Here is a 25,949-nt window from a genome sequence, read left to right as displayed (position 1 = left end):
AGAACTTCTTCATCCTTCCAACCAGACCATAGCCCCTCTCCCACGTTCCCTCAGCCCCTGGTAACCACCCTTCTACTTTCTTTGTGTAGATACCACATTTAAATGGAATAATACAATATTTGTCCATTTTTGTCTGGCTTATTTCACTTAGCATAATACATTCAATGTTATGTTGTAGCGTGTGTCAGAATTTCCTTCCTTTTCTAAAGCTGAATAATATACCACTGTATGCGTATGTCACATTTTATTTGAAAGGGCAAGCTCCCAGATTTTATTTCAGCCAATTGGGACCTGGATCCTACCTCAGCCAGTCAGGACCTGGATCCTATTTCACCCAATCAGAGCTTGGTCTCTCTCCTCTCCAGTCAGCAAAGAGCTCACCCACCACCCTTAGACCCTGCCAATTGACCAGAGCCACGACCTATCACCCCACCAACTACCCCTAGATCCAGCCAATCAGCCAGAGCCACGACTGTCACCCCACCAACTGCCCTAGAACCTCGTAAAACCTTTGTGGTATTGAAACTCACTCTCTTTCTCTGGCATCTTGCCACTGTGATGGTGTAGATGAGAGATTGAGCTCGAGCTAGCTTGAATAAAGGCTCTTTGCTTTTGCATTGGTGTTGACTCCTTGGTGGTCTTCTGGGATTTGCGACTTTGGACACAACATTTGGGGGCTCGTCCGGGATCCCAGAGACCCCCAGGACCCCCAACCCGGAGAGCCCTGTGCCGGCTGGTGAGTGCACTCAATTATCTGTCTGTCTTTGTGTCTCACTGTTTTTGTTCGCGAGCAAGCCTGTATAAGCCTGTAGGAGCTCCAATCTGTATCTGGGTCGGCATTGACTTAGGCGGATGCGCTGGCGGGTCGCCAACCAGGGGTCTTGGGAGACGTCCCTTGTCCCCATCTGGAGGATGAGGTCCTTATCTGTGAGGAAAGTCAGCTGCCGCTGCAGTCTGACAGGCCCTCAACCTACTTTCAGTTTTGCCTCCGCGGCTGTGGCAGATTCTTCTCTGTAGGTGCCTGTTTGTTGTTTGTTGTGTTTGTCTTAGTCTTGTTGACAGAAGAAATGGGACAGGTGAAGATGACCCTCTTGTCTCTCATGACAGACCATTTTTCTCAGACATTAGGGAGAGAGCTCACAATTTGAGCACGGACATCAGGAAGAGAAAATTTCATGTTTTCTGCACCTCAAGTGGCCGTCCTTTAACGTTGGCTGGCTGCCGGAGGGAACATTTAATCCAACCACTCTCTTACAGGTTAAAGATATCAGGGGAAGAGCTAACAACCTCAGTGTGGAAGTCCAGAAGGGTCGGTGGCAGACTTTTTGTTCTAGTGAGGAGCCAGTTTTCAATGTCGGATGGCTGCCAGAGGAAACGTTATCATTATGTCTCAGTCTGTATGTTTGTGTGTCTAAGTGTGTAAATGAAAATATCTTTCTACCTCTGGATGGTATTAATAAAACTGATTTAAAGACAAGTGCTTGTGAAAATTGGGCATTCTAAAACTTCCAGAAAATCTGATAAAAAAATGTTAAGCATTAATGCTAATTTGGGTTTGCCTGAGGCGGGCATGTCCTTGTAGTTACCAGCTGCCTAAGTTTACCTAAGGTCATTTAAGTCGATGTTATCTGCTAAATCTTTTAAGAATAAAATGCTTAAAGGCTTGGCTTTGTCTAATATTCAGTAAAGGTCTTGTAAGTAATTTAGCATAGTTGTTATGAATGAAGTGAACTAAATGAGTGTGGCAAGTGAACACCTCTTTAATTGTGTGTTACAGTGTGTATACCTACCTGCAGCCTGAGAATCTTTGTAGTAACCTAAAATCTTAAAGTTTTGCTAAATTGATATACTTTATGTTTAGTGAGAGATTGTGCTGTAAAGCTCATAGTTACAGAAATAATAAAATGTTCATAAATTTGTCAATCTAAAGAATGCTAGTGTAACAGTTTACAATAGCCTGCTTCTCAGTGTTCACTAGAAATTAAGGTACCTAATGGTTTTAAGTTCTAATTAAAACTACTTAAAGTAATAAGGAAAACATTTCTGCATCCTAAAGAACATGTCTTTTGATAAAAGAAAGTAACTATTGTAAAGTACAGCTGTTTATTTAGAAAGAGAAATCTAAATATAAGAAGAAAGTTGTAGAAAGCTTTGGAAGAATTTAATATAGTCATGGTATGTAAAATTAAAGCAAATGAATCTTGGTATCAAGTACACAGCAAAATTAGAATTTTGTTTTCAGTTAAAAAGACAAAGTTTTCTTAAACTGTTAGTCTGCTCTTAATGTTGAAAGATTGCAAAAGACTTTCTAATTGTTTTGTCAAAGAAGTTTCTCATGCTTAAAGTCTCAATGAGTTGTCTGAGTATTTAAGAAAATGTCATCTTAATATTAAAAAGACTAAAAGCTAAAGTTTGCTAACAACTGTGTAAACTTCTTTATTTGCCTTTGAGGTATTTTGTCATTCTGGTTAAATAGATAAGTATTGCTTCATAGCAATCTATAATACTATTTAAGCAAGTGCCAAATAAACTTTCTTCCGACAACTTCCCAAAATCAAATTCAAAAAGATACTTTTACCTCTAGTTAACTCTGATATTTTCCAGAGGGCCCCTGGAAAATGTCAGAGGAATTTTTTTCTCATTGGAGAAAGTATTTGACTAATTTGGCTTATTTATCTGATATATACTTGCCTGCTTAATAACCTGGAAAGCACTGTCAAAGGGAATGATGCTAAACTTTGTTACTGAATGTTTTTTTGTTACAGAAATATCCGAATTTCCTTATGTCTACTGTCTTGCAGTAAGCTCTCATCAGATCTTTAACCATTGTCATTTGTAAGTCTTTTGCCATTTATAGTCACTGTTTTATTACTCCTACACTAGTAAAGAACTAGATTTCAGCAGAACAGGTATTGGTTACATAGGATTAAGTGAACTAAGGAAGATGGTTTTGTGACTTTTTGTTTCAGATGTTGCTGATAAAGTGTTTTAAGCTTTTTCTCTTAAGCTGACAACAGTTTCATGAATGACAATACCTTTATAAGCAGAATTGAAACATTTATCTTTCTCTCTACCTGACCCCTCAAGAATTTAAAAGCTTTCAGTATTTTTATGTTTCATGGCAGTATGTTTATTTGCATAAGTTCAATAAGAATCTGCTTTCCTTGTAAGAGGACCAATTAAAAACACAGGTTATACTATCAAGGCTTTGACTGGAATGTCATACCTGAGAGACCTGTGCATAAACTCAGATATGGACAGCTTTAAGGAACTAAGATTGACTTTATAAAGCCAACAAAGCCCCTTGGAAGAACTGGCCTGGTACCTTGCTTACAGGGTTACCAGCAGCCTTACCAGGTGAGTAAGGAAAGTCACTTCCTGGCAGGCGCAGGAACCTCAAGAAGAGAGGAATTCACCCAAATCTACAGGTACTGCAGGCAAAACCTGATGGCAAATCTGGCTTGGCTGTCTGGCCTCAAGAGGCCTTTAAAAGTTCAATCTGAAATTCCTTAAAAAAGTTCCAGCAAGGCACGTTTTAAAGAGCCTATGTAATCAATTGTTCTTCTTGCTGCACTTATGCAAATAATCAAGCCAATTCTTAATTGTTTTCTTAATCTGGCTAATTCTAATAAAAATAAGGGTGATTTTAGAGAAAAGTGTTGTTTCAATAATGCTGTCTTATCTATACTAAATCCTAATATCCAGAATTATAGTTTCCCCATAATACCTGACTATGATTCTCAATTAGAGTCTTCATATTTCTAGTTCTCATATTCAGCCATGCATTCTTAATCTCATCAAGTTTGTCCTTCCAGAATAGAAAATCCAACTCCAGATGTTGCTACTTAACCTAATAACACAATTTGCTTTATCTTGCCTAGAAGCCACAAAACTGCAAATAGTAATAGAAATGAAACCCAGAATAGAAGTGCCAACCTTCTGAGGCCCTCTCAACTGACCAGTGATGGAGACCTAGCTGCACCCTTTACTGTGCCCCCTCTCAGCACGAAGCAGCCAGAGCGGTCATCGCCCCTTTTCCCTAGCAGCAGCTAGGGTCTCCATCTGTAGAGGGGAGAATGAGACAGGGACCATAATCTAGACAGAATAAGGTGAGAGCCTCTGGAGAAAGCAAGGCAGGATATTTGCAATCAGAGCAACGTAACTACATGCTGGAAACCCCGCCCTACTAAAACTATGTTGAACATTAAGCTCTAGAATCATTCTTCAGTGAGATCAGTTAATGTTCCCCAGATAAAGAAGAGTAGCACATGTTTTATTATGCTAATCATTTGTAATCGTGTATAAGATTCACTTTAGCATACTAAAAGGCCCAGGCCTATGTGCTGTCTTCCCTCCTTGAGATCTGACTAGGTAATTTTGCAAGCTGAGCAATTGACTTAGCATGCAGACCCAGCTGTAGATGGCATAGTAAAAGGCAGGATTCTTTAGCAAATAGACAATATCTCAACCCACCTTAGAGTCTGGGCATGCAGTCTTTTGATGTGCACCTGAACCAAGGTGCAAGTGTCCCAGAGAGAAATCAAGGCAGGAAATTATCTTTAGTATTCAAGAACCCCTTGCCATCCTACTCCTTTTACTAACCCTTTGGCCCTGTATCATCAACAGGCTGGTCCAGATTGTCAGAGAACACGTGGGGGCCGTCCAACTGATAGTCCTCTGTGCTCAATACAAGCCCCTAGTAATCTTGTTACTCCTGCTTACCTTTAGACCATGTATCCTCAATAAACTGATAACTTTAAAGATAGAATTAATACAGTCCAGCTAATGGTGCTAAGACAACAGTATCAGCCTTTATCTCCTTACAACTGCAAAACCTTATTAGACCCATGATTGGGTCCCTTCTTAGGATCCAGAGAAAGGGGAAAGGGGGGAATGAAAGGGCAAGCTCCCAGATTCTATTTCAGCCAATTGGGACCCGGATCCTACCTCAGCTAATCAGGACCTGGATCCTATTTCACCCAATCGGAGCTTGGTCTCTCTCCTCTCCAGTCAGCAAAGAGCTCACCCTGCCAATTGACCAGAGCCATGACCATCACCCCACCAACTGCCCTAGAACCCCGTAAAACCTTTGTGGTATTGAAACTCGCTCTCTTTCTCTGGCATCTTGCCACTGTGATGGTGTAGATGAGAGATTGAGCTTGAGCTAGCTTGAATAAAGGCTCTTTGCTTTTGCATCGGTGTTGGCTCCTTGGTGGTCTTCTGGGATTCACAACTTTGGGCACAACATATTTATTTATTCAGCGTCCATAGATACTTGGGATGTTTCCATCTTCGGTTAGTAAGAATAGTGCTGCTATGAACATTGGTGTCCAAACATCTGAGTCCCTGCTTTTAATTCTTTGGGGTATACCAAAAAATGGAATTGCTAGATTATATGGTAATTATACATTTAACTTGGAGGAACCTCCAAAATTTTTCACAGAGGCTGTACCCATTTTACATTTGTGACAGCAATGCACAAGGGTTCCAATTTCTTCACAGCCTCACCAACATTTGTTATTTTCCACTTTTTTTTAAATGACAGCTATCCTAATGCACAGTGTTAAATCCATTTCTTTGGCTGATTTCCTAGAATCACCATATGAATGACAAACTGGCAAATTATAGGAAAGAGTTTCATGACAATGTATGGGATTTGGGATTTTCCCGGGAGGTAGAGCAGGGCAGAATGGAATTCTTTGTTACTTCCCGAAGAAGCCTAAAGTCAAAACATATCCAAATCTCCAAGTTGTAGACCATTTCTTAGCACTTACAAAGAAGAGAAAAGAAAGAAAAATAAAAGCTCATCTGTCAAGTGTTCCAGTTGTGAATTATCCCTGATGAGATGATCTCGCTGTCCTGTGCGCCTTTGCTAACACAGCTGGTAAGTGTGTGACTTTGGCAACATGCCTGACTTTTCTGTGCTTTTGTTTCTTTATCTGAAAATAGGAGTAATAATGTCATGCATCATAGGATAATGTGATATGACTTACATGATTTCTTAGAATACTCCCTGGCACAGGACAGATGTTCTAAGGATGGTATATAAGTGCTCTTAGCATTTCTCTCCAGCAGTCAAAGCATAATTAATAATAATAATAACAATTATAATAATAATATAAAAAGCCTTAAAAATAGCTTGGTGGGGATGTTGAAGATGGTGGCCATTTACCATGTACTAGAATTTCTCATTTATACCTTGCTATTCTTCCTCAGGAGCAAGGGTTAATTCAAGAATTGGTGTAGGCCCAGTGGATCTTAGGGAGAGTGCATCTGTCCTGATTTAGGCATTTATTCAAAAATATTGTTGTTTGATTTTTGAATTCAGAAAAACTTAGAGAAAAAGAAAAAGACCACTTAAGGTATTCCAGTTGGCAGAGGCCACTGTGATGTGTGTGGCAAGGGTGATGTCATAAGTTTGCCATGTGTGGATAACATGAAAGGAATAAAAATGACGCATCTGTCTTGTTTTCCATACTCTCTCCTTAACTTGACTCTGCTAGTTCAGAACTTTATGTGAGAAAAAGAAAAGCTCGATTCCCTTGTTTAATGAAAGATGACTTTTTTCTCTATAAGCACTTTCTATATTTTGATACAGATGGCAATCCTTTAGCCCTTTCATTTTACCCTTTCTTGGTTTAATGACAATATTGTTTCAGTGATTTATTTCTCATTTTTCTAATTTAACTGGAACAGTATTATATACTGAGTTTGTTGTCTGCTTCACATTCCCTTGCCCTTTCCACCTACTTACTCATCAGCATTCCTCCCTGTATCTGACAGGGGCCCAGCTAGAAACAGATGTCACACTTAAATTAGGATACTTTGAGGATGGTTTAATGAACAGATGATTTACAAAGACATTAATTGGGTATAGGGAACCCCAGGGGACAGTGGATCACCGGGTGCTAGTAGGGGACTGCAGTAGGGAGGAATCCCAGTGGAGCCTGTGTGCAGAAGGCCACTTTGAGAGGAGCTGGGACCATTGCAAGGTGAGGAAAGCAGCCAGCCAGAAGCAACCCAAAGGGATGAGGCTGGGAGACTAAATATTCCCACTTCTCTCTCCTCCCTCCAGAAGGCCTCCTGATGCAGTCCCTACAGGTCAGCCTCGTCTAGGTGGAGTAGGTTTGTAGGGAATGCAGGAGATATCCACATGCTACCTATTCTTATTTTTCTTCTCTTCAACGTATGACACAGGGATGAAGTACTTGAAGCCCGTCCTTCTCCATTAACCATCTTTTCTCTCCCCTATCCTCAACTCCCTTTCCACAAGCTTATTCCCATTACTGGATACTTCTGCTTAATTTCTTCCATTGAATAGCAACAACAATAATCAAACCTTCCCACCTTGTCACATGTCCCTTTAGCTCTCTTGAAGAAATGGCAATCCAGACCTGAGGGCTGAGTTGATGTTTGCAGGCAGAGAGTGCATTTCAGGCAGGCAGAGTAGTATCAGTGAAATTCTTAATGAGGAATAAGCAAGGGTGAGTATGGTTGAAGTCTGGTGAGCAAGACAAGAGAAGATACCAGAGGACTAGCCAGGAGGCAGATAGTCAGGACCCTAGAGATTTCAGAAAAGATTTTGGATTTTATCTTGAGGGCAAGGGGAAGCTGATAAAATTAGCCCAAAATTTAGTGGTGTAAGAATGACTTTTGTCTTTCTTAAATTTTTTTGTCCCATAATACAAAAATGGCTCAACTGCGCACCTCTTGCCGAGATTCTGTCCTTTGGTTTTGTTCAGGTGTTGCCTAGAGGTAGACTCAGCTGAAGTCCCAAGAGGGCTGAATTGCCAAGATGTTTCCCTCATGGCTGGCAGCTGATGTTGGGAGCTCATCAGAGGCTGTCAGCTGCAGTGCCTATAACGTGACCTTTCTAGAATGGCGGTCACAGGGTAGTTGAATTTTTATAGTTAGCATCCCCCAAAGTAAGAGTCTCAAGGACATCAGATGGAAGTTTCATGGCCTTTTTTGACCTACCCTCAGATGTCCCACAGTATCATTCTACTGCATGACATTAACTAGAAGTGAATCAAAGGCTGCCCCAGACTCAAGCCTGAGGGGAGTTATACTCCACCTTTTGATGGGAAGAGACATAATCATATGTGGTCACATGAGCATGAGTGATGGGGTTATTGTGGCCATCTTTGGAAAATACAGTCTCTCAACCTATTGAAATATTTTTGAACACAACAGAGATGAAGGACAATATATGTTCCACAAAGATCACTATGATTGTTGCTCAGACCAAGTTTAGAGAGTGAACAAGACTGAATGTGGTAGGCTATGGATGTAGTTCAGGCAACAAACAATGATGGCTGGTCTGCAGGACTGGCACTAGAGATGGAGAGCAACGGGCAAACCTGAGTTAAATTATAGAGATTCTATTGCCAAGGCTTGATGAAAGACTGGTGTGAAATGTGAGGGAGAAGTGATAAAAAGTGTGACTCCAGGGTTTGGGTTTGAAGCTACTAGGTAAACACTGGTGCCATTTACTGAGATCAGGCAGTCAGGGGCAGGAGCAGTAACAAAGCAGGAAATCAAGTTTCACTCTAGATTGAGCATAAACTGCTCTTGGAATGATCAGGCAGACTTATTAAGAGGCTATCTTTACACTCATATCTGGAGTTCAGAAGAGAATTGCGGGCTGGAGATATAAATATGGCGGTCACCCCCATATTGATGGTATGTAGCCAAGGGGTAAGATGACTGGAGAAAGCCTACAGACAGATGAGTGATGGGGTGTTAGGTAAGAACACTGACAACATACATCCAGAAAATAAGCAGAGGAGGATCTTCCAAAAGAAACAGAAATGGCCAGAGATTTCTGCATTTTTAGCCCTAGGGTAATTTATTTCCAAACTCACATAAGTAAACACAATCTCAATGGAAAAAAATTGGAAATGTTAAATATGCTTCTCCCAATTATCTCCTAAAAATATGTTTTCCCTCTTGATCAAGCACCTTTCATACTGCACAGCCTTAATAGGCAGTTTCTGATTTTCTGTAATTTCTGTGAGTGAAGAATTTGTTTAAAATAATTAGGCATTAGAAGTGTTATGCTAGAATGCTTATCTCTATCTGTTCCCAAGTAAGTTGTTTAGTATACTGTATTCTTTTTGTTTAGAAGCTACCTGGATATAAAAGGTACTGGGTGTAAAAATAAAGTAATGACCTAGAATTTACTTTAAAAAGTGTCATATGGTTTGCTTTATTAGAGGTAGTTTGTTCAGCTCCCTGCTTGTGAGAGAAATAACTATTTTGAGGTAAATTAAAACCTGGAAAGGAAGCTCCAAATTAGGTAGTAGACATGGATGGTGTTTCTCTCAAAACTAAGACATGTAAGGTATGTGGGAAAGCATTGAGAATGTGCTGAGATGTATGTACCATTTGGTGCAATATAGAGGTAAGACAGAATATCCTATTTTTTGTGTGCAAACTCACAGGAATGGAGACTAGGTAGGGGAGGTACATGATGAAAATGACAGAGATAAGATGAAATAATAAAGCAGAAAAATTTGAAAGTTATGTAATTCATGACTAATGAGATCAGGAAAACAGAGGAATTTTGTGGAGGTTTAGAAAACATCCTTTGACAAAGACAATATTCCTGTTTTAATAATGATCCATCTCTAGAAGTCAGCCCCGGAACATCACTTAATTTTCAATTTGTTCCCTTCTGAAACTTCTAACACTGATCACTAACTAACAAGTGATCCTAAGTCATTACTGCAATCACTCTCCCCTCCCTTTAGAAAGGGGTCTTTGCTCAGGTGGCGGCATTTCCACAGTGTGAATTCTGATGCAGTAAGACTGAAGTGGCATGCTCTCACTTTTTTTAGTATGCACAAATGGGCAGTTGGTGATGCCAGAGGCGGGATGAACAGTTAGAACACATGTAACAACCAAGATGAACAGGATGAGAAACTCAACTGCCTGGATAGTGGAAGTGGAAGGGAGAGCTTAGATTTGAGAGGAGTTTTTGAAGTAGATTAAACAGATCTTGGTGACTGATTCAGTTGAGTCAGGTGAAATGAAAGGAAGAGTCTGTGATAAGACTGATGTATGCTGGCAGGAGAAACAGAGGTCTCCCAGAAGGAACAGAATCTGGACATGGTGCCGATGAGATCACTACACAACACACCTATGCTTTACCTTCACAAGAGCTCTGTGATGTAAGTCAGGCAGGCATTTATTTTCCTCTGAGGAAATGCAGTTCATTCAGTTTCAAAACCTAAGTTTCTCCAGATGTGTAAGGTCACTTCTTGCTTGCCACTAGCACCGGGAAGGAGATGATGAACAGGAGTAAGGGGAAGGATTTATTCATCTCACCAACACGCATTCTAGTGAGCACAGCCTTCCCCTCTACTCTGTTTTATGGTCCTCTCCAAGGAGTGCAGTTCCAGCCAGACAGTTGGCTGTGACCAACAGTTCAGTGTAAACTGAGGCAATCTCAGGATGGGTTGGCTTGCCTGTTACTCATTCCAATTTCCCTCCTAATATGCCTTTTGGGCACTGGGGAGTCTGGAAAGTTAATGGCTGTGATGCCCACATTCCCTTGCAGTCAGAGTTCCACATGTAGCTCAGGTTTTATGCAACATGGTATTGGGAAGAAGGGAACAAGCATGTTTGGCCTGGTGGTAGAAACATTTAGTTCTTCTGGGTCAGCTTTGATGAAAATCTGAGGAAAGGGCTGGATTGTAGCAGGAATGAAGTTTTTCTTAGGCCAGTCTCACAGGGGATAGAGTGTTTCTCCTGTCTGCAGTTGCTCCTGCCTGTGTAGCATCTAATCTTGAGTCTTGGCCCTCCTGGATGTTGTATATCACCCAATATTCTCTAATAAATGCCTATCTGATCTAATTAGCTTGAGAGGATTCTGTTAACAGGATCTAAGAACCAAAGATGATGCTCAAATTGTGTCTGTGTGTGTGTGTTGTGTGTATCTATCCATTTATCTTTCTGTCATCTATCTATCTGCAAATATATATACATTATTCATGTTGAACAGTGCATTATTTTGGCACAAATCACAACTTTGATGGTGATTTCAAGTTGAAACTGACATTTTAAAATTATTTTTTAAATGATCTAAAATGCAAAATTATTAAAAAATTATTTAGCAAATATTTAACTGAACACAGGATTTTTAAGGCACTGTGGTAGACATGTATGAATTTGATATAGTCAGTCCTGGTCTTCAAAACATCTCATAATCTGGTGTCACTCCTCTGCTTAAAAACTAACCTAGGAAGGCAGAGCTCATGTTTTTTCCCATTCTCCACTATAACTAGGGCTTAGCACCTGTGTTCAACACATACATATGAGCACATACACATGCACACACATGTGCATACTCAATACACATGCTCACATTTGTGCACAAACTTGCAGTCACAAATGCATTTATTACATGAATGAATGAAATTATGTGCCAAAGACACTAGAAGTAAATTAAATAGGGAGAGGTACTTCTAGGGTATTTAATGCCAGACTGAACTTCTCTTCTCCTAGCCATTATAAACCCTACTTTAAAAGTGACTCTAAATGTCCCTAACATCATTTTTTTATAGTAAACTTTCTGTTCCCATGGTAATTTGCTCAGGTTAGAATTAGCTCAAAGGTTTTGTTCAGTCTTCCAATTGTGTAGTTTTCCTAAACATCTCCTTCTTTACATGGTCATGCAGACTCCCACTTTGTCAAAACATGCATTTCCAGGCTGTTTTTCTTCCAGACACTCATCCCCAGCCAACATTTTCTTTACAGGACAAACATTTGCTTATCTGTTTGTTGTCAGGCAGCTGCATCTGGGAAGGTCTCTCCCTGTGCACTACGTGAAACCTGAATCTAGATGGGGGAGAATTCTTGACTCCGATTGAGAAGGAATTCTTGAACAGGTTGGACGACCGTCGGTAAGAGAGGAATTCATTAAAGCGTGAGTAGCAGCAGATGGCAGCAGACATGCAGACAACAGAGAGCAAGAAAGAGCAGAGGGAGGAAAGGAAAGTTCACTGAACTCCTGCTTGGCATGGGGCACCTGGCATCCAGCATCCACTGGAATCTACACAGCATGGGAATTAAGCCTCTACCATCCAGAATTTGGGGGAGCCACAGAGCCCTGGATGGAGTAAGATTATATTATAAGTGCTTTCCAAAGGCAAAGAAAGGAGATTTTTGAGTAGACTACTAGAGAGCACGATTGTACAGCTGCAGTCTCATCCAGGTCACCATGGCAATGGGAACTTGCAGGCCCAAATCAGAGATCTTAGTAGCCCTTCCCTACTTGTCTGAAGTGTAACAGAGAGAGAGAACTTGTGTTTAAGTCTAGAAAATTGAATGAAGTAGCAAAGTAACAAAGATGCTTACAACTGGGAAAAAGGGTCTCTTATTAAGCTCCCAAGAGGCCTGAAAGAGCAGAGACAAAATGCAGTAAGTTGAGCAGCAAAAAGGATTTATTTAAGGCAAAGTTCCTGCTGAAAGAAAGGGGAGTGTGGGTAACCTCAGAGAGAAGGTGTGCTTAACGGCTTAAGGATTTTGTCTTTCAAGGCTTTCAAGAATGGCACAAAGGGCCGGGGACATAGGCTTGATATATGGTCTTGTGATGTCTATCTACAGTGAGAGACATGTCATTATCCATAGTCATTCCTTTGGATATTCTTTAAGATAAACTTAAGTAATTTTTTGATCCTGTTCTTCTCCAAGACAGTGGTTACTCTCAAGCAGTGGGGCCATATTATTTAAGACTGTTTGCCCTGCCTTAAGATAGGGTCAGTTATTGGCTGATTACTGTAAAATATGTTAGGAATCTTACCTCTAACTCCCTGGTTTTTAAAATGGAATCTTAGCCTTAAGATGTAATCCCTCTTCTTCTTACTGTACTATTTATATTGTGGCATTTTCATCACAGGCAGGAAAGATTAATCATGATGTTTGTCCCATGTCCCTGCTCTACCTCATATTACCCAGACTATTATGTCATGCTACCCAATCCAGATAACTAACTAGCTCAAACAGGGATTTGTCACCACTCTGCATGTGATTTTTTCCCCTAGTTTGGGGTCAGTGGTGCAGGTGGACAGTAAGAGGCATATTTTGGTATAGTCCTTTACAGTTGAGAAAATAGTGAAATAATGAAGCTATGAGACTTGCTTAGGTTTACTTAGGACTAGAGGAAGAACCAGTTTTGCTTTTTAAGTTGTTTCTTAACAACTTCTTTAGTCATTTCCCTATGACCAATGTGCTTGTTCAAATTTACCTGAAATCTGTACTCTAAACACACCCCTAAGGCTTTTAAAGTAGGGATGACTCAGCCACAAAATGACTGTGGCTTAAAAGAAATTATTGGGAGCCACCAAGAATCTCGGCTCTCAGACCACAAACAGACTCATGGACCTTAACACGACATGTCATGTGATAGGTGTCAGGCAGGAGAACCTCATCTTGTTCAGTAAGAGTCTAAGAGTCATACTTAAAGCCTAATGTGTCTTTTTGAGTTATAGTCTTTTGCTTGATGCTGAAATGACTAACCATAAGAACAGAGAGCATTGTAGTCACTGTTACCCACCGCTGTTCAAACTAGCATTAATGCTCTCCCTGTTACAGTTCAGAAGAAATTGTAATGCATCCAATTTTAACTTTCCTTTTCAGGTTTTCCAGGACTATTGGTTCTCTGAAAACCTCACATTAAGTCTTGGATTTCTATAGATTTGGCTGTGGTTGACATCTTTAACCTAAGCTGGCTTCACTGAAACACTTGAGATCTAGCATGTTGGAATAGCAGCTTGTGACACCTCAGAAAACTGACTTGTGCCACCTTAGGCTAAGTCAATTTAACAAACATTTGTTGAACATCCTCTCAGACCAAAGTTTTGTAATAGGAGCTCTGGGGTGACAGCTGGAAAAATATCTTTCCTGTCATGATTCTTGGACTAATTGGGAAGCAGCCATTAAAAATGAAACAAAACCAAGCAAAACTAATCTAATCACAGACCGAAATATAATGTGCTGTAATATAGGTGCCTAGAAAAATGCTCTGCAACAACTGAAGCAGAGAAGAGGCAATAACTAAATGTCCTGGCCCTTAGTAGTTCATCTAATATTTCAAAAGGGGTTTACCTCATAGAGTAAAGTCATTGTCAATCATCATTCATTTCAGACATTTCAGAATGAAAAGTTAGCAAATAATAAGAAACTAGAAAAAAGATGTCCCCGTGAAACCTAAAGTAAGGAGAAAGGAAAGAAGGAATGAGAATCAAAAATAAACACTGACTTTTGTTCGTTCTGTGAGAAGTATGGTCTCCTGGACAGAGTGTCTGCTGGTGGACCCTTTTAAAAGAACCATGTGCCTACACTTAATGAAGTTAAATGTGATACAGTATGACCCTGCAATCCTACTTCTGGGTAAATATCTTGGAGTAATTCTTGTTCAAGTGTAGAAGAGATATCTGTAAGGTTATTCATTTCATCATTGTTTGTGGTAACAAAAGGTGAAATGACATCACTAGAAGGAAAGATAATAAAGGTGCTTTTGCAGATGATAGGAACCATACAGCAGCTGCAAGAAATGGATTAGATCTACATCTACCAACAGGGATGATTTCACATAAGCTGGAATAAAATATGAGTGACAGCACTGGATCATTTTGGAAAATTAAATTCCCTACAAAATTAATAATTTATATTTCTAAGGATATATTTGAGAGTAGAGTCATGATAAATGGATTGGAAAAATACTAGATCCAAGACAGAGGGTAGAGTCAAGGAGAACGACAGCAGAAACAATAGCATAATTATAATAATAATAAACAAATGGGGTTTTGTGTTGCCTAATAATGAGTTTATCTTGAACTGAGAGGGTCACCTGAATAAAGAAAGGGCAGCTTTCTCAATGCCAGTGATATAAAATAGCAACCACAGAGGACACTAGGGTAAAAGTCCATGCAATTCTGAATTGGAAGAACTTGTAAAGGAGTGTGAGATGGCACTGTTAGCTGGTATCTACAAAATGAGAAAGACATAATTTATACAAGATGGACAGGGATGATAAATGGGTCTCCAAGAACAATTTATGAAAACCAGTTATACAGTCTTAAAATAAAATGTGGGCCATAGTAGCCAAAATCACTTTCTGTTAAATTTGTAAGTAAAATTTTTATAAACAGAGTCAATGGTTCTAATGTAGTAGAACCAGATGCTATCATCAGCTGAAGGATTTTTAGCTCAGATTTTGATTTTGGGGAAAAGAGCAGTAATTTTTCAGGATTTCTCAGCCCTGACAGCTTCCAAAGACCTCAATAGTTTCATTTGGAGAAAGGACACTTGTAAGCATACACATTTCCTCTAAATGAATTGTTTTCTTTCTCCATATTTATTTTTGTTTTTGAAAATTGAAAAGATGTGCTTTAAACAAACAGAGCTCTGTTTCCATCATGTTCTTGTTGTCGGAGTACTATTTTGGAATCTGACATCTATAGAACAAAGCTAACCTTTAATTTGGTGCCTGCCTTGATTTTGGTGTCTCTTCCTAGGAATTCATCAACATGTGGGCAGATCTGTCAAAATAATTGGTTTCATTTTTCATTTTTCTTTTTGAATCTACTAAATGCTGAAATGTGGATGCAAACCAAAGTAAATCAATTCATTCTGTCCTAAGGGTTTCTTTGTTTTAATTCAGTATTTGAGTAAAATCACTTTTGAGGCAGCAACTATCAATTCTGAAAAGCAATTGATGGTTTCATTTATCTTTTCCTTGGGAAAACCTAAGTTGGGAGGCTACATCTTCTGTAAGCAGAATTTAACATCACAACACTTTGAAAGTAATGTTTTATTGTCAGATCACTGCTTGACTTTAATATAATAAAAGCATATGTTAATAAAAAGAGACCCAAAACTACCTCCATTGCTAATAAAGTCTATAAAGAAATCAGATTGTATGACAAGTAGGAAGATAGAGTATATGGCTGTGGGTAATAAAGAGTTTGTAAGTAAGAATTTATAGGGAAGTACCTAGTGAGCATCAGAACCTGTCAGGGTAAATATGTTCCTGCAAGTAAGGCCAAAGGCATTACAATCAGAGAGAAAAGAATGTCAGAGGCACAGGGGAGCACTACAAAGCTTTCATTATCACAGTTTGAAATACCACCTTTCACCTGGGTTTGGGGTAGGGCTGAGATAAAGCATTATGGTGACTCCAAGTCATAGATTTGCATCTTAAATCCACAAATATGTATCCCACCATTATAGAAAACACTTTAGGCATGTGTATTTCATAATTCCACTGTCTTAACTACAGATTCCTAGAAAAAAGAGACTCCATAAAATCTTACAAGCTGATCCTTTGTGTAGAATTCTAGGATTACAACAAGAAGGCAATGAGGGAGGGTAGGAGCAACAGCAAACACAAGGTGGTGTGTTCTGTGCTAGGGACAGTCCTGCAGGAAACCCAGCTGATTGGTTTATCCTCTATTGTGTTTCTGGAGAGCACAGGGAACCACCTTGCCTGGGAACAATTCTTAGGGTGGGGGGTGGGGTGAGGAAGGGCAAGGAATTCATCAGCTCCTTCATGTCCTGCTTCTTTGGGGTCAGAGTCTGGGTGACTGTTCCTGATTTGCCACTCATTCCCTTTAACAAACATGTGTAGCACTGTATACTCTTTGCCACATCACTTGTAGCTCTCAATCTCGGTCAGATAGAGCATTTCCTCCCCTACTGATGTTGTATGTGGACGCCCTTTGGCAGAGTGGCTCACTGATGGTTACTCGCTGGCTGATGAAAAGCATGACAATGGGATGCTTTAGCAAGATTATCCAGAAGATGATAAAGCCTGGATCACAGAATTTCAGGCTATAAGTGGGGTCTAGGCACAAAGGAATCCCACCCAGTTCATTTGTACCCCTGTATCTGAAAATCAGTGTTCTCAGGATATGGGGAAGGAGTCTGCCAGCTGGGATTCAGATGTGCCTAAGCTTCTTCATGACTGCATAAAAACCTAAGCTAAGGTTAAGCATCTTCGTGGGTGTGATCACAGAATTGGGAATCACACAGATCTGGGTTCAAATCCAGATTCCTTTTCCCTGTAAGTGGGTAATTTGCTAAGTTTCTATTAGCCTGGGTTTCTTTCTATAAAATTAAGATAATTTAAAGTACTACTTCATTAAGCTATTGGGCAGAGATAAGGAGAAATGATTTAATGCATATTTTATAGTTATTAGTACTGGTAGATAGGGGATCCTCAACCTCCCAGGTCCATGGTACATTGCATATGCTAGGTCTTTGTTGGATAGGTGGGGCCATACGATTTATTCTGGCCAATGAATTGTGAATAGATGCTATGGGTATCATTTTGGGGCTGGTACATGACCCTCTGGAGACCTTTTCCTCTAGCCTGGTGATCAAATGTTCAAGACGGTGGCTGCTTTGTTAATTTGCTTCCTGAATAACCACAAACAGAATCCTTTTGCTGATCTGCAATGTACCTATAGTGTGAGAAAGTCATAAACCTTTATTGCTGTAAGCCACTATGATCTTTGACGGTGTTAGTTACAGCAGAATAGCCTGTCCTTTCCAGATATATTATGAAAGCACTTGATAAAGTTTCTGGCACATAGCAAGTACTAAAAAATATAGTTATTAAAATAGGAATCTTATTATGGCATATTCTCTAAATATCTTTTGTTTTTAATGTCCTATCATTAGTGAGCAGGAAATAAGAAAGCAAAAAGATCTGAGTACCTATAGAAAATTGAGCTTTCTTTTTTATAACCATTAATGTTATGATCACAATGAGTAAGCATAGAGGCAGATCATTATTGCACATGCAATTATCTTAGAAAAATCTGAAAGTGTTGAGACAAGTAATTGCATGAAAAGTTTATATAGAAGCTTAAGTATAAAAGCATGCCAATTTCCTCTCTTAATTTAATACCTATGAACATTTCAACCTGGTTGCTTACTTGGATGATAATTCCAAATAATACATTGATTATTCATTCAAGGGCTATTATGAAAATAACAGGACAGGTAATGAGAGCTCGTGCCTTTAGCTTTCTTAAAGTGACATTCACATTGTTTCTTCAGTGGTCTTCAAATGACTGTCATGGATATGCTGTATCAGAATCAGCTGGGGAGTTAAATGGAAAAATTTTATCTCTAAATAACTTTAAATTCACTTTAAAGTTTAAACTTTAAAAGTTGCAAGATTAAAACAGAACTCTTGTATTCCCTTTATCAGGATTTACTAGTTTTTAGCTTTTGCCACATTTGTTTCCTTTCGCCTGAGACAAAGATATTCTTTTAAGTTACCCATGAAAGTTATCAAATTCTAAGGGTTTAACATTGGTGTACTATTTTGTTTATCTAAAATTCAGTTTAGTCTATAGGCCAATTTTGTTAGTTGTCTTAATAATTCATATGTATGCTTTTCTATTTCTTTCTCTGAAAATACTCTTGAGTGACTTTTTGTATGTACTTACTGACTAGACAAGAATGCACAAGGTCTGAATGTGGAGGGCAGAAGCGAGACAGCCATTAAATGCTTAAGACAGACAAACTAACGTGTCAAGGAAAACCCCTGTGCCCGGGGAGAAGGCAGAATGGAAGTAATAAGAGATGAAAATGAATCCTCATGGGAGTTGCAACTGAAGAAGAAATTTTGATAGGAGAAATTAGAAGGCAGACAGAGCCTTCCCTTTAAGCCTAAAAAACAGATTCATGATGTGGAGTATCAGGAACACTAGGAACGCAGGGCTACCTAGATACAAGGCTGGGAGGTGTGGGCAGTGGTGGAGGTTAGACAGAGGAACCAGCTGCTTTGTACAGTCAAAAGGTCTTAATGATGTTTCCTCTAAATTTAAAGAATAAAACAGTCTTCTTGGAGAGTCACCTTAGTTTCCAGGATCTATGCTGAGAGTTTCAAATGGAGGAAATCCCTGAGCAAGAGGTATTTTTTGCTCTGGACTCTCCAAGAACAATGGGCTGCCATAATGGCAATGCAAGGCATGAGCAGACTTTCATAGCTGGAGAGGAAACGCTTGATTACACAGGAAGCCTGCAGTCTCAGCTGTCAGAAGGTCACCCTGGGGGAAACTGTCTGTTAGCCAGGGAGTGTGCAGATTTGTTTGATCCTCCTGCTTCTTTAATCCTCTTTTCAGTAGAAAGTAGTAGGATTTCCTGAGCTGTGGGCTGGTGCAATGAAATGTCATTTCCGTTTATACCAGCATTGAAGGGTAGGACCTTTAACTATCTGCAGATCTTTCTCTTTATATCACTTTCCTGTTGAGGAAACAGATGACCTTTTTTTGCCTGAAAACTCCTATGATCTTCAGTGCATAAGTCTGATTCAGATGAGGCGAGAGCAGAAAAGCAATTGACCAAGATGTGAGCATCACTGGAAAATGTGTGAAAGGTAGAAGAGGCATTAGGATAGAGAACAGGGTGCCTTTATTGCTGTGATGGGGAGCAAAAGTGCAAACCTGGGCAAGGTACAACAAAAAATAATAGGTGGCTAACCTGTCAATTGCAATGTGGGTCAAGTTCAGCAGAGCTCCTGAAAAATTGAGGTCTTGAGACCTGCAGGCAAATTTGGAGAGCAGGTAAATGCTTTGCCAATGTGATCAGAGCCACAGCTCTAGAGAGACCTGGAGGGGAAATGAATGTGGCGAGACTGTCGTTTAGCAAAGGCAGAGTTTTGAGAAATTTAATGCTGTTCCCATCACACAGTTATAACTCTTCCTTCATTGTAAATTAAATGAGCTCATGGTTTCCAGAAATAAACCAAAGTAATCTGTAGATCATGTTTTGATGAATAATAGCAATCTTTAGAAGAGATGAAATGCAGAAATGTGCACTCCTTAATAAAGGAGCACAGCGAAAGTGCCTGCTTGTTGGTAGGTCACAGTAGGACTGATGTGCCTTCATCAGGGTATCTTTGGTCTGTCAAGCTCACAGAAGGTTATTTTCAGTGTTTTACTGACTTGCAGAAAAACAACAAATCAGTTCCTGAGAGCTCCAGCTAAACAGCACTGGTTATATAATTCAGTGTCTTTACCATTTGTGTGTTCACTTGGCCTGAGTCGCTGGGTCAGGGGGTGCCTCTGCTCCCAGCAATGTCCTTGGAGCCCTTCTCTCCCAGCAGGAGCCTTTTGAAGTTATAAAGCTCTGAGCCTCCTGCAATGACCTCACCTCAGGTGGAGGGACAGAGCTGTCTTCTAAAAGAGATTTTTAAGTCTGTCTTCTAAAAGATATTTTGTTTATAGAGTGTCCTCTGAACGAAATGTCACATGGACTAGTACACAGTGAATCAGGTAACAGGCTTTAGAATCATGTACTGGTTTTAGGCAGAGACCATGCAAATTTAATATTAACATTAAATTTTTTTTTCTATTGTTCTGCCCACTCACCTGGATTCAAGGTGCCTGCTGTTGTTCAGGTGCAGCTAACCCCTTGATAGCTGCTGCCAGACTCGTAGAAAATGGGAATGGGGCTTCCTCTTCAGGGGAGACACAACATGTCATCAAATGCTTAAGGAAAAGGAATGAGGTCAAGAGAGGTTCACATTTCTCAGAAGCCGTCACTGTGTGCTTAGAAGAACAGAAAAAAGTCATTAGAGAAGAGAGCAGCTTTAAAAGAGACAGAAGTAACTGTTGAAAACATCTTTGTGTTGAGGGTGGTTCACCTTATGAGCCAAAGTGTGTATTGTTGGAATGCAGTGACTTTCATTGACTTTTCTGTTTGTGTCTGTCTCTAGGACAGTGCTGGCCTATGTGTATAATAATTTGAGCCATGTATGCAATTTTAAATATTGTAGTAAGCACATTAAGAAAGTTAAAAGAAACAGGTAAAATTAATTTTAAAAATACATTTTAACTCAAGGTACCCAGAATATTATAATTCCAATATGTAATCAATACAAAAATTATCAGTATCAATCTTTTCTTACAACAAATCTTTGAAATATGGTATGTATTTTACACTTACCTTTTAATTTAACTTTCTGTAACAAGTATTTTTCTGTGTTACTAATTGCCTTATTTAGGGCAATTTCTAATGGTTACATATATTATTGCATGACAGAAAACTACTGTAATTTCCTACTTCCATGTTTTTGGACATAGAATGTTTTCATTTTGGGCTACTACTGTAAATGACACTGTATTTTGTCTTTTTGTGTAAAATCTTTTTCAGTTTTACGATTATTTTCCTAAGCCAGATTCATAGGAATAGGATTACTATTTAGATCTCACAGAACAAAAATCATCTAAGGTTCCATTACCAATCTGTGAAAGAGATTACTATCCATAAATAAAAGAAAGACATCAAAATTCCTCAAAGCCTTAGATTACTTATATGACAGGAAACATCTGAGAAAGATAAGGAATATGAGATTCCTTTTTCCTTATTTGTCAATCAAAAATAGATAGGTGCCCCTGGGTTTGGAGGGGAAGGGAGGATAAAGGAGACAGATCAAGCAACAGAGCTGGACCCTGACGTGGACAGCTGTGGGGCTCAGCTTTCATTCTTATTGCCCAGTCCTGTGCAGGGGCCAGAAATGAAGGAACACTACTCTCCTTTAAAAGTGGAGATCCAAGAGTGAAGGAGAAGAACTTCACCCTCGGGGTTCATTTTTGCTGTGGGAAATGACTGTTCCCATAGAAACATCCTTGAGTCACCACAACTCATCAGAACAGAAATGGCTGCCGGCAGCACTGTGGGCAGATGGGTCTGGCTGTACCCACATGAGAGTTTTCTCTGACTTCGGTGGGATGTGGGAAACAGATGTTTTCCTTGGTTTGAATGAGACACTGAGAGTAGGAAGGAGCCAGAAGTGACTGGGGTCATGGGTGGGCGATGCATCTCCAATAGCAGTGTGCACATTGAAGTTCTGATAGGAGAAGTGGCTTCCCAGCAGACACCAACAGTAGGAGGTACCCGTGGCTCCAGCACAGTGGCATAGAGCAGACTAAGACAGAGGAGTGGATAGCCACCTCCCTACTGCTGCTACCCTGCAAGATAAGGGGGGGTCGGGGGTGGAGGAGACAATCCAGAGAGATACTAAGTTTTAAACCCAAAATAGTTAAGAGATCACTGAATTTGACAGACTTCATTTGGAATTGAGTCAATTAGGTATCAGGCCATCAGTTGGAAGTGGAGGAGGGCAAAAATAGAAGTGTAATCTGGTTATAGAAAAATAAAGAGGTTTGCATTTTGCAAAATAAAAGGGGAGGTAGTGAAATATTTAATCTTTAAAATATGCATTACTTCTGTTCTTTTTGCCATGGCTTTATTTTTCAGAGGTGAAACAAAAATAAATGACTCAGATTGTTCAAGCCCTGCAGAACTGCATGTAACTCCCAACGGCGGTTGTTTTCTTCGGGAAGCATAGAGAGCAGCCAAACACCACTTGTCTGCCAGCTGTCTTTATTGGATATGCCGTTTCAGCTCTGTCAACAGTTTCTGTTTTTCTTGAAAAACAGTTTCATTTATCTCTTTTGGTGGCGAAACAAATTAAGATGACACTCTTAAAAAGGACAGAATGTAGAAGTGACTGAGGCAAAGTAGCGGGTCCTGAGGTTCAAGAGCTGTTAACGGGAGAGTTGTCTTTGTTGAAAACATGATTGAGATGCCCTGTATGTGTTTTGTGTAAGTGACAAGAAATTGGTAGTAAAGATGAATATGGCTCAACTCAATTTCCATTATTTGTTGATAATTTCCTTAGGATGTATGAATATTAGGAGCCTATTCACGGTAGTGGGGGCAGGTCAACACCCGTATCACCACCATGGCATAAAACTACAATCAAGCATACACTCAAGTTAAGTACAGTATAAAGTACTGCAACAAGTCAAATATTCCACTTTTTCCCCTGTAGTTTGCCCTCCGTGAAGAATAATGTGGATGAATGGTGAGTTGTGGAATTTTAGAGGAGGGAGGAACATCAGAACATTTAATCTAGTGACTTGCAAACTTTCATACCCAAGAATAGTTTTATAACAAATATCTTGTTATAAAACACCTTTGTTCTGCCCTAAGAGTCATAGATTAGTAATCTATATACACATATAACTAAAAATGCCCCAGTTATAATATAAGGGAGAGATAGCATGAAAAGGACATATATTTTAATATGTAAATTTACAGATACGATACTCTGGTTCAGAAGACATATTGAAGTAGCCAGAGACTTGTACTTTTTATAGTGAATAAGGTTAGATTTAAGAGAAGATCAGGAGTCACTCTGTATAGGCAGAAGGAAAAATGCAAGTGCAGAGGTTACAGGCAGATACAGAAATGTAAACAGTGGGGCTAGTATATATTAAAACTATGCAAAACATACTTCATTTGATACGTTAAACAGAGTTAAGTTCCAGGCTAAGTAACTATAATAAGGTTTTTTACCTATCTCGATGTCATTAGGAAGTCAGGCAGATTCAGGACAGTTCCTGGTTGTCCCAGACTGAGCCACACATTGCAGGGTATCCAGTGTCCCTGTCCACACTGCTAAATGTCATATACTGCACAATCTTTGTGACAACCAGAACTTCTCCCACACATTACAAATCATTCCCCAGGAGGCGGTGCTGCCCCTGTGGAGAACCCCTGAGCTAGTCAAATCCTCTTGTTTTATAGGCAAGTAGACTGAGGACCAAACGGGTTGCATGGCCCCCATTCTCAGCTGGGCAGAAAAAGGAGTAGTTCCTTTGATTCCCACCCAGAGCCTTCCCTCCCTCGGCTATATTCCTTCCTATTGTTCTCAAAACTTTTTGGGAGATGGGAGGTCAAATTAAGTATTTCCAGTTTTTGGAAGGGGGGATCAGGGCATCCATTTTGAAAGTAAGTCTTCATGGAATGTAGGCTTATTGGAGGAGGCCTGATGGAGCTGATGGGGGTTATAGAGGAACCACCCCTGCACCATTGCCCTCTCCCTCATAAGCACCCCTTGGAGTTGCCTCATCCTTGCCTCCATTACACGCCGTGTCTGCCTAGGGCCAGGCTCTGCTTTAAGGCAATTCTTTTCTCCCCAGGAGCATGAGCAACTTAATGCTCACACCAGTCATTCCTCTCCAATATTAACAACATTAATACTACTTTCCTATTGCCTTATGGTAGTTTGGAGTGGACTATATTTTCCTGTTAAGTACAGCTCTCAGTAAAATACTACTGATATGTATTAATATTTACTATGTGTCAGACACTAATCAAGGTCCTTTCACAACCTGACTTATTTTCTGCATAACATTTCAGGTAGTATTATTAGATCCCAATTTACAATTGATGCTTACAGAGGTTATGGAGGGAAGGACAGACGAAAGAGCATTCCAGATACTTAGCAGAGTATCCAAAGAGACAGAAAACATAAGGTAGGGACTAATTTAACCAAGATCTAAAGAATTTGTACAGGAAGAGTTGGAGTCTTTTACCACCCTTGCTGTGCCGTTCCTTCTGACTTAGCTTTACCACCTCATTTCTCCCTTTCAATTTACCCCAGATTTTCTGAAAGAGGGTCCCCTCACCATATCTGCAAACTCAAATTTCTGGCAGAGTCTCCACATCCTGTTGTCTTGCTTAAGTTAGTCTTGGTCAGCCTTGGGAAAACGTCTGGTAACCTTCACATTTCTGCATTTTTTTACTATTCTTTGGTTCTGGGCTTTGTAGGTCCAGAAGCTCTCGACACAAATGACCAATCCCTCTTTCCTAAGTTTTTCATCTTTCAAATCTCTGCTCTTTTAATTCTGCTGGTTTTTTTTTCCAGCTTCTAAATTTATATGGTTTGCCTATCACTGTATATAAAGAATCCTTTCTTACAACTATATATGCCCTTCTGTAGTTCTAGACTGTCATAGTTTACTTGAGTTAAATTAAGTAGTTAACTCATAATAAGACTTTGTTCCATAAGGGATTTGAGGCACCTTGTGTAATTTCTCTCTTGAGCTGTGATTCTGAATTTTCAAACACTTCCAGGAAATCCGATGAGGTGATGATATTGACATCTTTTAAAATGGGTAAGGTCAAAATAAAATTTATTTGTTTTTCTCCTGTAAATAAGCTCTTCCACTTTTTGATCTTTCTTATTCAGAAATGCCACATCATTATTTTTCCAAGCCTCCCATTAATACCTTCATATTCTTTGCTCTTCACATTCATTAGCTTATAGATTGAGTCCCATTGGAATCTCTTGTATTTGTCTTCTCTTTTCCATTCTCACTGCCACTGACCTGACTCACTGTGCCTGTTAGAATTAACTTTCTCTCCATTTCACATTCCACCTCCGCCAAGCTATCTTGTACTCTGCTTCCAGAATGATTATTATGGTCTTCAAAACTATAAGGGTTCCATATCCTCCACTGCAAATATATTTAGTGGAAGAATATTTTTATATATTAAATAATTATTTTATTTTCCTTGATTTCCCCCTCTCCCTCATTCCACCAGTTTATGACTCTTCTGCTCATTGTCTCAGGACAAAGATGAAGCAGAACTGAAAACAGAAATAACTAGGGTTTCATCCTATACTTTTTCCCAAAAGCCTTAGTCCCAGAGCATAGAGAGAAAGAGAGTTTGGGCTGTCAACAAAGTTCCTCTGTCAAAAACTTGCAGGAGTAAAGATTGTCCCAGACTAAAAAGCAATTCCAACGTGTGCTGGAGGGAAGAGATGGTTGGTGATGGTAGTAGTGGTGATGGTGGTAGTAAGGGACATGTTCCATTTTCCAATTAGAGCTACCTTTAGTTGAAAAAAGCCTTAGAGGAATTTGTGAGGTTCTAGAAAGAGGGAGCCTGGGCTCATCGGCATCACTGCTGGGGATGTGGGGTGGTCAGGGTGACCATAAGTGATACTGGACAGTGCTATCATCAGCCTTTTGAAAGAAACTCAGAGCCTAGCAAGTTGGGAAAAAATGTCTTTGTGGTAAATTGTACAGAAGACTCATGGATCCAGTGGCCCAGTGCCTTCCTAAAGCCCGGAC

At 39.7% G+C, this 25,949-nt stretch overlaps 1 long non-coding RNA gene across 2 annotated transcripts; it reads left to right on the top strand.

Annotated features, from left to right (window-relative positions):
- Positions 1 to 352: 352 nt before the first annotated feature.
- On the top strand, positions 353 to 25,150 carry LOC118973863 (uncharacterized). Of its 2 annotated transcripts, none has more exons than XR_012121079.1 (3): positions 353 to 5,884; positions 11,792 to 11,906; positions 22,282 to 25,150. It is a non-coding gene; the product is annotated as an uncharacterized lncRNA (long non-coding RNA). The 2 variants fall into 2 exon arrangements; XR_005063385.2 differs by having other exon boundaries at positions 11,792 to 11,929.
- The last annotated feature ends 799 nt before the right edge of the window (positions 25,151 to 25,949 follow it).

The sequence above is a fragment of the Manis javanica genome, chromosome 9, assembly GCF_040802235.1.
Source record: "Manis javanica isolate MJ-LG chromosome 9, MJ_LKY, whole genome shotgun sequence".
Classification (NCBI taxonomy): domain Eukaryota; kingdom Metazoa; phylum Chordata; class Mammalia; order Pholidota; family Manidae; genus Manis; species Manis javanica.
Note: the sequence above shows the minus strand (reverse complement) of the source record. Positions and strands in the feature narration are given on the sequence as shown.